General features: G+C 42.1%; 1 protein-coding gene across 1 annotated transcript in view; it reads right to left on the reverse strand.

Annotated features, from left to right (window-relative positions):
• The window catches only part of LOC134880335 (calsyntenin-2-like), a 260,050-nt gene that overhangs the window by 35,261 nt on the left and 211,963 nt on the right, over positions 1-12,826 (reverse strand). The gene's annotated exons all lie outside the window — the stretch shown is intronic.

Here is a 12,826-nt window from a genome sequence, read left to right on the forward strand (position 1 = left end):
TCCAGACAAGGGAACAGGAAGTGGTAAAATGTTGACTAATTTCAGGGGTTTACGACTCATTCCCGAATGCAGCCAAACTAAATTCATTAACTGATAAATAAATCCAATATTGATTCTATACTCAGGTTTAAACATCGTAAGCTCATCATTCCGTTAAATTACTTGTCAGATTTTGTAGGTGTACTAATGGAACCGGTAATTGATGTGCATGAAACACGAGCGGACAGCAACTGTTCACATAAACATGAGGTTATTCTTAGAGTATCGTAGACGTGGAGAACAGGACTGAAGAGAGAGAGAATGATTGAAGAATGGGAGTAAAAAAGGTGTAGGGTGTAGGGCTTGCTGGAGGAAGGATCCTCAACAGAGATTGATGAGCAGTGGAAACAAGGTGACTTTAAGGAAGGGAGGGAGGAGGAGCGAGGGAAGGAATGAGAAAGTTACTGTAAAGGCAAAGTGAAACAGAGGTGTGCGCTGAGGGGATGAAATTGCTTGTAGGGACAAAAAAAAATCAGAAAAGAATAATCACTTCATGACGAAGGAGAGGGACTTTTCCTTTCTTCTTTTCAATCAGTGCGATGTCTTAATTGGTATGACTATCAGGAGAATCAGTTAAATTATACCACCCCGTTCATGTGGAAGCAAAGGAGCAGTATGAACGGAAATCTTAAAGCTATAGCAGAACAAAAGCCAAATTAATCTTAATTGGTTCGTCACAGCTCAGGAGTTAGCGGCCCCCTCGGAGAAAGGATGTCCTGGTTGGAGTTTTCTTCGAGGTGCTCTAGTTTCATTTCCTCCCAAAAATATATGGGTAACAGGAGGTGCAGAGCCTGTTTGCTTTGTCCTTCACCAAAGAGCTGGCTTTGATCCAGATTCAAACCACTCTGAGATGATCAATGATTTGGTTTATAACAGACGCTTCTAAGAAACGATGGGTCATGTTGTTATCCTGAGCAGCCCCACTTCCAAGTCGTGTAAAAGTTTCATTCTCTAACATGTTTTCAAAGCAATGCAAAAAGGTGAATAGCTTTAAAATCACACCAACTTTAATTATGAATTTGATACCATTTAAAAAACCACACCGAAAGGAGGAGGAAAACATGTATACTTGTTTAGATGTGAAGATTGTTAGCAGGAAACTGAATTTAAGGCTAGCTTAGCTTAGCATAAAGACATGACTACATCCAAAAGCAACTTTAGGCAATTAACATTAAAGCTCACTAATTAGAAAATGATATGTTTGTTTAATCCATTCAAAATCAATCATATCCATAAAGAGGAATGTTAAAAAAGTTCTGCGTCACTCGTCTCTTTTGTCTTGGTCTTTTCTTAAAGCATGTCCTCCTTTAAAAGAGCAGTTCCCCTCAAGATGATTCCCTCTAAAATGGAAGTGTACGGTAACGCAACCAAAAAGAAGGAAATAACAAACATGTCTCCTGGTTTTGTCAAAGTTACTACTTCATTTAAAAAACGTAGGAAATAAAAAAGAGTCATGGGGGAGAACAGGTACTCACTGTCAGTGACTCAGCAGTACCTAAAGTTTTGGATCATTAGCCACCCGAAGCTAAGAGGTCCTTTGAGACGAGTGTCTACAGAAAAATGGAGAACGCAGGGCCAAAAGCCATCAAAAATAATCTCAAGTGACTTATATATTGAGGAATATTGGCCCAATTACCATCAACACACACTCCAAAGACTGACGTTGTTCTACCAATTGTCCTAAATCAGACGAATGTCACGATCATTAAAGCCTCCAAAGTTTTCATTCAGTTACGTTCCTCTCTAGCCCTCAGAAAAACTTAGCCTCCACTTTCATTGACAAACGTGCCACTCGCTAACGAGTAATTGCCACAAATCATCATCAGTTCGGTGTCAACATGGAAACCATTATCATGTCAATTGTTGCAAAGCAGCCGAAAGTGGGTGTCTGAAAGCCTATAATTACACAAATAGAAGAAACAATTAAAAGAAAGCGATAGTGGAGGGACAGTAGAGGCGTGTGTGTGTGTGTGTGTGTGTGTGTGTGTGTGTGTGTGTGTGTGTGTGTGTGTGTGTGTGTGTGTGTGTGTGTGTGTGTGTGTGTGTGTGTGTGTGAGATGATTACTTGAAGGTGACTATGAATTACCGGCTGGCAAAAGTGACTAATTAGAGTAGCAATTATCCAACCGCTCCCGGCAGAGAATGAGAGTCAACAGCCAAATGACCTCTCCAAAAGCCCATAATAAGCCACACACACACACACACACACACACACACACACACACACACACACACACACACACACACACACACACACACACACACACACACACACACACACACACACACACACACACACACACACACACACACACACACACACACACTAATATCCATAGGGTTTTTAGGCTGCATGGCCATTTTAGTGAAACTGATAACATTGACTTTCCCGCCCTGTTGTGTTGGTTTATTTAGAGCAACAGAGTATGAGTCTAATTCAACACATTTTGGGGGGGGGGGGGTCCCGGTGGTTCAGAGCTCTAACATGCATTGAGTAGCGTGAGGATTTAAATGTGGATTCGGACCTTTCTGATGCAGGTCGCTACAGGTCTGCCCGTTAATGGCTTTTCTTTTGCAACTCAAAAGCACTTCATATGAGGAACCATCTGCTCAGGGAGACATCCACACACTTTCACACACCGTTGGCCATGCCTTCGGGAGCAATTCAGGGTCAAGTATCCAACATGTTGAGTTCAGGACTTGGGATGAAACCACCGGCCTACAGACTCGAGGAGGACCATCCATCTCCAGAGCCACAGATAGTCTTCAAATATGTAGCGTGGTTTAGTTTTCTCCATCTGTAAAGAATTGCTGTTCCGGTTTCACACTGATTCCTTCCAACTGCACATGAGCTGTACATGTGAGACGACCTAAATAAAAAGGGTTTCATCGGATACTTCTGGTGGACTCCTTATCCTTTGACAACAGCATTGATCTTTCCCTTCAAACATGTCGGTGTATCCTTGGGTAGGACACCATGGTGTGTGAGTGTGTATGAATGGTATACTGCTCTGCATGAATGAGGTGTGAATGGGTGAATGACTCGTAGTATGTAAAGCGCTTTGAGGCATCGAGAGGACCGGATAACGAGCTTTATACTGTAAGTACTAAAGAGTATTAAAGAAACATGTATTTTCAAATCCCTTCATTCTGTTTAATGTGGAGTTGATTAATTAATAATATATGCATCATGTTTTGCATTCACACATTAGTTAATCTAATACCTAGTTCTTAATTCCAAAAATATCTAAACATAAACAGATATTGGCTCAACAAATTGGACTAAAAGTCTAATTCATCAGCGGGTAGGCTGAGGCTCAATCGATTGGTCAACCGTCAACGTTTTAAAGTGTGTTTGAGGGAGAAACTAAACCCCAAATTGCACCAGTAGGCATAGTCAACAGTTACGGGGTGCTTTGTAGGTCACTTTGGACAATAGCTGAATGATATGAAATAATAAAAACAGCACACACACCGGCAGATTGTGAACACACACACCCAGGTTATGCAGATTGCTTGCCAGGAGAGGTGTTGATTTACGGGACAGCCGCTATTTGTCCATCAGAAGCGCTTCTGATTACTTTGCATGCTTTTCTTTGTTAAGTCTACCGCAAACACAAGGAGGTAACAAAGAGCAGATCTGAGGGGAAAAAGTGGACGGGAGTAGTTAAAAAACGCAGCAGGAGGACATTTCTTCCAACTGCCATAAAATCTAATGGAAAACAAAAAAAAGGTATTGAACACACACCTTGTTCTGATGTCTGGAGTAAATCAGACGGGCCGCCACAATACCTCCCTATGGTTCATCGGTTTTTTTTGTCCCACAAAAAAGAAAATCCATGCTGTAATTTAACATTGATTTGTTGTTGTGCCGACAGGAGAAAGAGAACTGTGTTTACGGCTCAGAGTCAGGAATGGTGACTGGGGGGAGCACGGACGATGACAATCATAATAAATATAGAAGGTGTATTTAACATTTGGTTTGTATATTAGATAACTCTGCACCAGTCGAGCACAGATGTAACTTTTAATGTTAGGTTTGAGAACATCAGGAGTTTCTGGAGGGTCTCTGAAGTGTTTTGCTTTGGGTCTTGAGAGTATTCAGCTACAGAGACTTGGATTACTGTATTGCACCGCAGTCGATCCCCAACAGGAAATTCAGATGCGCATGGCATCGCAAAATCTGTGCGTAGCTTGAGCTTGAATGCACCCTTTCTAGATCAGTTACCATTGTTTAAGCACTGATAGAGAAATCTCTGACAGGGTTTATTGTGTAGTAAATGTAGGGGCTTTTTGTTGACTTAAAACCAATCCTCCATTTGCATATTGAACCATCATGTGCTTTCAGACGCATTCAAATCCAAGAAAGTGTGTATTATGATTACCAGAGGACGGAGAAGTACTCAGATCCTGTACTTGAGTAAAAGTAGAAGTACTCAGATCTTGTACTTGAGTAAAGTAGAAGTACTCAGATCTTGTACTTGAGTAAAGTAGAAGTACTCAGATCTTGTACTTGAGTAAAGTAGAAGTACTCAGATCTTGTACTTGAGTAAAAGTAGAAGTACTCAGATCTTGTACTTGAGTAAAAGTAGAAGTACTCAGATCTTGTACTTGAGTAAAGTAGAAGTACTCAGATCTTGTACTTGAGTAAAAGTAGAAGTACTCAGGTCTTGTACTTGAGTAAAGTAGAAGTACTCAGATCTTGTACTTGAGTAAAGTAGAAGTACTCAGGTCTTGTACTTGAGTAAAGTAGAAGTACTCAGATCTTGTACTTGAGTAAAGTAGAAGTACTCAGGTCTTGTACTTGAGTAAAGTAGAAGTACTCAGATCTTGTACTTGAGTAAAAGTAGAAGTACTCAGATCTTGTACTTGAGTAAAGTAGAAGTACTCAGATCTTGTACTTGAGTAAAAGTAGAAGTACTCAGGTCTTGTACTTGAGTAAAGTAGAAGTACCAGAGTGTAGGAATACTCTGTCACAGTAAAAGTATTCTAAATGTTCCTCCAGTGAAAGTAGAAAGTACTCTCCTCTAAATGTACTTAAAGTAGCGACAGTAAAAGTAGTCATTGTCTGATTGGTCCATTTCAGAATAATATCTCTGATATGTTTTATAATGATTGATCATTAAAGTGTTCTCAGAGCTGGTAAAGGCAAATCTGCCTAGCAACTAAATATATTTAATTCATGTAGTGGACTAAAAGTACATCATGTACCTCTGATTTGGAGTAGAAGTACAAAGTAGCATAAGATGGAATACTAAACATTTAGTTTTACTGATCTTTCGAAGTCTCTTCAACAATGAGCACCACCAATGAATTCCATTGGACCAATAAGTGGCCAATGATAGTTAAACATATCTCCATCCTTACAGTATAACCCTCTCTATTGCATCATCCCTCTCTTTTGTACTCCGGTCTAGGATGATGGCACACACACACACACACACACACACACACACACACACACACACACACACACACACACACACACACACACACACACACACACACACACACACACACACACACACACACACACACACACACACACACACACACACACACACACACACACACACACACACACACACACTGCAACACGTACATCTTGCTACAGTGCTTTAAATCCAAATCAGGCAGAAAAAGCCTCTGATCTGAGAGCCATAGACTTGGGTTTGGAACAGGGCCAGACAGGAGTGCATTAAAGTCTAACACCAGCGCTGTGTGAGGAGTTTGCACCGGGGGTTAAGTGGGATTTGTAAAGAAGGGAAGCTGTTGTATTGAACGTTTGAAATGTAGAGAGTGTATATAATTCAAACCAAATGATGATCAAAAAACAAAACAACTGAAAGCTATGTATCATCACCAAAACCGACTCTATTGTAAATCCATATGAAGCTCCGCTCAAGTTCACCCAGGAAGACCGTCTTTCTATCCCGTCATTCACATATTTCCATCTCACTACGCTCACCCCTCCACTCAGCGATCAGGGGCTAAACCTATCACTTCGTCTCTATTCCCACAAGCCAATCACAGCGCATCATCAAACTCTTAAATCTAAATCAGAACAAAACCAAACAGTGGTGAAAGTTGCCACAGATCTTTAGCTAGCGGTGGAATAACACAGACTTTGGGGGAGGGGGTGGAGAAACACCGTGCCATCTCGCCTACCCCTTCATCCATCACACGCCTCCTCTTGATTACCCAAACCCTGACAGCGCGTGCACACCGCCGCCGACACTCCTACGCCAAATGTACCATCTCTGAACCCCGGCTCACTTATTCCTCCCGCCCTCTTCGTCTCTATCTCCAGTTTAAATTCATCCCTCTTTCTCTCCCCCTTTTTTTCTCCCACCACACTTAAGGTCAGGGTGGGATGTGCACCATAAATCTTCACGGCACATTCTGACAGCCACCCTCCATCCAGGAAGTGCTCCAGCCAGTAGGAGTAAAGGGCCACACTGCACATAAACTTTCTAAAAACTATTTGGGTAGGCAGAAAGTCTGGGCGCCGTGTGACGACACGACCGTCATCGGCCTGATCACAGACGGCGACGAGACGGCGTACAGAGAGGAGGTCAGAGCCCTGACATCTTGGTGCCAGGACAACAACCTCCATCTCAACGTCAGCAAAACAAAGGAGCTGATTGTGGACTACAGGAAGAGGCAGAGAGAAGCACACACACCCATCACCATCGACGGGACTCCTGTGGAGAGAGTCAGCAGCTTCAGGTTCCTCTGGGTTAACATCAGTGAGGACCTGACATGGACACATCACACCAGGGTCATATCCAAGACGGCTCGACAGCGGCTCTTCTTCCTCCGCAGGCTGCGGAAGTTCAACATGGACTCCAGGATACTCTGCAACTTCTACAGGTGCACCATCGAGAGTATCCTGACTGGCTGCATCACCGCCTGGTATGGCAGTTGCACCGCCCTCAACCGTAAGACTCTACAGAGGGTGGTGAAAACTGCTCAGCACATCACCAGGACGGAGTTGCCATCCATGGAGGACCTCTACACCCAGCGGTGTAGGAAGAAGGCCGGTAGGATATTAAAGGACCCCCATCACCCCAGCAACAATCTGTTCTGTCTGCTGCCGTCTGGCAGACGGTACCGCAGCATCCGGACCAAGACCACCAGACTCAGAGACAGTTTTATACCACAGGCTATAAGACTACTGAACTCCTGAGCTGTGTGAATGTCTACTCACATCTGTTTATAGTACACACATACATATATATATATATTATACACATCTGCCATACATATCTGTTTATAGTACACATATCTATATATTGTACATATCTGCCATATACATCTGCTATACATAATATATGCATCTGTCCATACCTCCTCATTCAACAGTGTAAAGTATTTAAATACTTTCAATGTATTCCACATATGTATATATTTCACATCCTCAAATCTGTATTGTTGATATTGTAAATATTCTTCTCTCTTTTTCACTATTTTATTTATCTTTTGCACCATGTATGTTGAGTTGTTGGAGGAGCACGCGACATAAGATTTTCATTGCCAACATATACGCTGTATCTGCTGTGCATATGACAAATAAAACCTTGAAACCTTGAAACCTTGAAACCTATTTGGCATGAAAGTAAGACAAATTGTTGGAAGTAAAAAAACAAAGGAAGGGAGGAAGGGAGAGAGGGGAAGGACGAACATTCACTGGAAGAGGAGTGGACCTATTTAGTCCAGATAAATATGATGAATGGTGCAGAACAGCAGCTTTAACTCTGCTGTTATTTTCTTCTACTTGGCTTTTATGCTCCCTTTTACCAGAGAGTAAAATGAAGGGTCTCCAGTTTGTTACTCACAAACATCTGTACACATAACATGGGCAGCACCATCAAATCAAATCACTGTACAGTGCATTTATTTTGCGTCTCTCCTGGGACATGTCTCCATGCTTTAATGTTCAAAAAGCTCTTTATGTTTCTCATACTGCCTGTGCTGCAGCACCTCTGTTCACCCTCTGTCTGAAACCAGAGCTGCTCTGATTGGTTAGCTGGCCGGCTCTGTTATGATTGGTCAACCTCTTACAGATATCCCTCCAATTGAGGCATTTCCGGTAGTGGGTGAGTTTGTGGGAGAGAAACTGAGATCTGTGGGTGAGGAGAGTTAAGACTTTATTTGTCATGAATTATTTGAGACTATTTTGGAAACTTGTGGGAAATAACTTTTTTCAGACCAGCAACAAATGACTTGACTCACACATTCAGGTCCTCACTTTGGACAAAAACAAGGATAGAAACAACAAAGATGGCGGAGACCAAGATGTACTGTAGGTAGCCAAAAATAATTTCTCAAATCTAGGATTGTGACCGGAAAAAAAAACAAGATGTGAGAGGAAAAAGCAAAACATATTACGTACTTTAGTGTGTGTGTGTGTGTGTGTGTGTGTGTGTGTGTGTGTTTGCAATCGGGGTGTGACAGACAAGCCATCTGAACTCTGATTAACTCGCACACACACACACACACACACACACTGACTCACTCACACACATAATAAAAGCCACTCTGTCATTCAGAGGCCTCTCCAGCACGATTTTCTGCCTCTCTCCGACCGACGGAGCTTCCCAATCTCATAAAGACACGGTAATATCATCCAGTGACGGCGAGATGTGAGGGAAATGAAAATGATGGAAAACTGCACGGAACAGGTTTTTTTTTTAGAAAGTGCGTTTTTTGTAATAAAGGCTGATTTAATTGTGTGAGAAGCAGACTGTGATGGCGGAGGTCGTCACACACCTCGGGGTAAGATCCGAGGAGAGATATTGTCTTTGATGAATGAGTGATATAACACTGGCAGGATTGCGACAACAGAGCCTGCCGGTCCCGATTACACTTGCAAACCTGATTATTTTGCATATTATTTTGGCTCCTCGGTGACTGTATCGATCTCCCGCCTGTCTATCATTTCGCTCGTGAAATCTCGCAGTAGGAGGAAGGTGTGTTGTTCTTTTTGTTCGTTGACCATTGTCTCTTTCTATACCTCTCTGCTTCTTTCACCAATGTGAAATACTGGCATGTTTGGGTCCAGTGGGAAGCCATCCTTTGTTTCCTCCATCTCCATCTCTCTTCTCTTCAGCTATTTTGATCGGTGTCCCCTGAGGTGGGTCTCTTATTTCACCCACCTCTTCAATCTCCTTTTTTTTATTGTGCCGTTACTTCCTCTGTCCTCTGTCTCGACCCTCTCATCTTTCTGTGGTTATTGATTTCCTGCCGTCAATGAGGCTCCTTCACATGAATACAAACAAAGCCATTTGCATAACTGCCAATCAATAGCTTTAAAAATCCAGGCCGCGCCGCTCTGGTGTTTGGAGTAAATCCACCGTTTTAAATTGGGAATGTGTGCGGTGTTACGTACGGACACTGGGACCATCACCACTGCCTGTCAGACCGGAGAATAAAGCAGCATCGTGTACAATGCTGGTCCCCCTGACTATCCGGAGGTGCAGCTTGGCGGTGGGCACAGTATTTGTGAGCGGATCTGTGAGCTTGGAGCTGGGTAAACAGTGAGATATTGCTCCTGACCCAAAGCTAGGTCATGGCTTTGGACACACAGAAAGAAAGTGATATTGTGTGTGTGTGCGAGGCCGGGGGCTCAGGTGGACAGGAGAGAATGTGGATTGCAGAGTAAAGTCAGACAGACCCTATAAAATAGTGTGTGAGTGTGTGTGTCAGCCGGCTGGTGCAGCAGAGCTCTAAATTTAGCGGGCTCTTTAGTCAGAGTCATCTATCATTCAACACGGTCCCTCCCATTAGGAGGAGGAAGCGCTGTGTGAGAGTGTGTTTTACAGGCAGACACAGGTAAGGTAAGAAGCGGAGAGGCTATTGCACTCTCAGGGAAGGAGATTACAGGATTAGACTCAAATATGGAAATGTGTATTTTTTTTGGCTCATGATTTGAAGAAATAAGGAACCAACACTTTCTTTAATAACCAAGGCACTATGTCCACAATGAACTACAGCATCAGCTGTTTCAACTTAAAGTGAAAAGCCCTCAAGCAGTCATTGTGACAGGAGAATAAGAGGAAGACGTCTTGGGACGAGGATGGATTTATGGGTCAACAAAACATCAGATTTTTACTCAGGAAAATACATTTCATGCCATATTTTATTGCACTACTTCATTTCTTTTACTTGTATGTTAATTTTATTGGATGTTACATCTTTAAAGGAGCCTGAGAGTCAATATTTTCACTGCTTAAACTACACATAGATATTTTGCACGCCAAACAGAGCCTTTGAATCCATAACCATGCAGTTAAACCTCTGCTAAAACGTATGTACATCCAAACTAGGATCGTCCCTAAACTAGACAAGATGATTTTGTTCCTGACTTACTGAACCTAAGTTGTAGTGTTGTAATATCAAAAAACAGATTCATTTTTCAAGTTAGGTTTGCAAAGGATTTCGAAGGCACAGGCAAATGAAGTTGGGCGTCCATTTTTATGTGGGTGAGGGCTTGAACAAATGGCATCATTTGATGTTTAATTGAACTACTTTTGCTTCGTATTCAACAAAAAAGAGGATGCAGAAAACCCAGATCCTTATAATTGGTGATTGTGGATTTGCTTTTGCTGCTTATAACTTAAAAAATGGACTCAAATTTCCTTAAAACAGAGTTGAAATGTGGCGACTTTCTCATTCCGTCTGCCTATTTGGATCCTGCAAACGTCAGAAGTGGATCAAGCATCCTCATAAAGAAACAGAATATTGTCCACGTAGGCGGCTAAGCTAATTTATGCTAATTTACGATACTTTCGCTAACTGTGGAAGTTGCCGTACAAGTTAGCATCTGGCTGTCTTTAAATGCTAGTGACCCATGCTATACATTCTCAACGTAAAACGAATGGCTACTCAACATTTCTGGGTTCAGAATAGGTCTCTATATGGCCCGGCAAATACACTATTAGGCAGTTGGTGCAAATCTCCCCGTCAGCTATTTGACTGAAATTGACCCCCAAAAAAAGTGCATCGCCTGTTATTCCACCAACTGGCGTGAAACCCTGCTTGGGAAATCAAATTGTACGACTCTCATTCTGCACATTATTTGCTGCAGAATGGGAGACAGCTGCATGCGTGTTGTGTGAGCCGTTGGTAATGGTTTGTGCTCCTCATTGCAGGTCGACCTGAGAGACAGGCAACATGTGGGAGCCTTTTCTTTTACTCACAATCTCCTTCCTCTCCAGATGTTGTGCAGACCTTACCTGTTTACTTGCAGAAAACATTTATTTTTCGTAATAAAAACATCGTGATTTCCTAACCTCATCAGGTGGTGCGGTCCCTGAACACACCGTCATTTACTAACAAGGAGTTCCTGATGACAGCAGTCAACAGCAGCACATCAGCAATTTGAAAAAGCCAGATGCTCTGCGCTGAAACTCTTCTCTGGAGATGTTTGTTTTCACAATGAGCCTGGACCAGTGAGGATGCAACGGCGGGGGGGGGAGATCACGCCAAGTGGTTGGCAAAATAATATGCTGTTCTCCATCTTGCATTGTCATGGCGGAGAATAGAGTCAGCCATTGTTGATGTGCACAATGCGTGTGAGCCTTCACTTTGAAATATGCTGAGCTTCTACACCCACATGGATGGGAAGGAGAGCAAACTAATCCACATTAAAGACTAAAGTGCTTCAATTGGTATCAACTTTTCATAGCATGACACCTAGGGACATGATCTTAAGTGCACTTGAAAGCTTCACTAGGCGTTATGTTGATATGCACACTGATACAAATATGTTTAAAGTGAAAGGGGTTTTTGTTGTGATGAACCCACAGATACATTTGACCAAGCTTGGGGATTAACGGATTACGTGGTACAGGATTACGTAACCAGGATACAGTAAAAGGTAACCAAACCCCAACCCAAAACATGGGATGATGACAGTGTTTCAATATGTTTTAAAAAAGACAGACATATTACGAAGCACCAGTCTCAAAACATCGAGTGAAATCAGTTCTCCATCATGGCCTCTACTTTAAAGAATACTCCCACTTGGCGACCATTTGAATATCTACTGTCTGCATTAAACTAAAAGAGAGCATTGTCTGTTTGCTCATACTTAGTTTTTCAAACTACATTATGTGGTAATCAGTGTTTCGGAGTAACGCTCTACAACAGGGGTGTCCAAACTTTTTTCACTGAGGGCCAAATACAGAAAAATATACGAAGCTGTGGGCCCTTTACTAGATTTGAAGTATATTGCCTCTTAACTTTGGTTATAAGTTAGCAAAATCAATCAAATGTAGGTAAGTTATGCTTGATACTTGAACATGCTTTAGGAAAAACAGCCTACACCACAGCTCTCCGTAGGGCTCGCTCAGAGTGCTTATAATAAGGGGAAAATGAAGGGTATATTTCAAGCTTGTTATGTAGATCAGTTATTGGGCTGAAGTTTAGTAGTTGTTTGATTTATCAGGGAGTAAAAGCAGTGAGCAGAGGAGAGATTTCTGATCCAAAATATCTTAGTTTCCTCTTTGCTAAGGTTACTTTGTTGTTTGTTTACTTAATAAGTCCATCTAATTGATCTTTCCTCCTATATTTCATTGCATTACATTTGATATTGAGGTAATCAGAAGTAATGAAGCGATTTTTAAAGTTACCCTTCCGGTCCGTTGTTTGCTTCAGTCTCTCTCATCAGCATGCATCAGGAAACTGTTGTCAACAAAAACGTTCTTCTAAACCCACTGCTTGCTAGCCGCCCGTGCCCCAGACAGCTACACAGTTCTGGAATAAATGAAATAAATGAACATGC

The sequence above is a fragment of the Eleginops maclovinus genome, chromosome 18, assembly GCF_036324505.1.
Source record: "Eleginops maclovinus isolate JMC-PN-2008 ecotype Puerto Natales chromosome 18, JC_Emac_rtc_rv5, whole genome shotgun sequence".
NCBI lineage: Eukaryota > Metazoa > Chordata > Actinopteri > Perciformes > Eleginopidae > Eleginops > Eleginops maclovinus.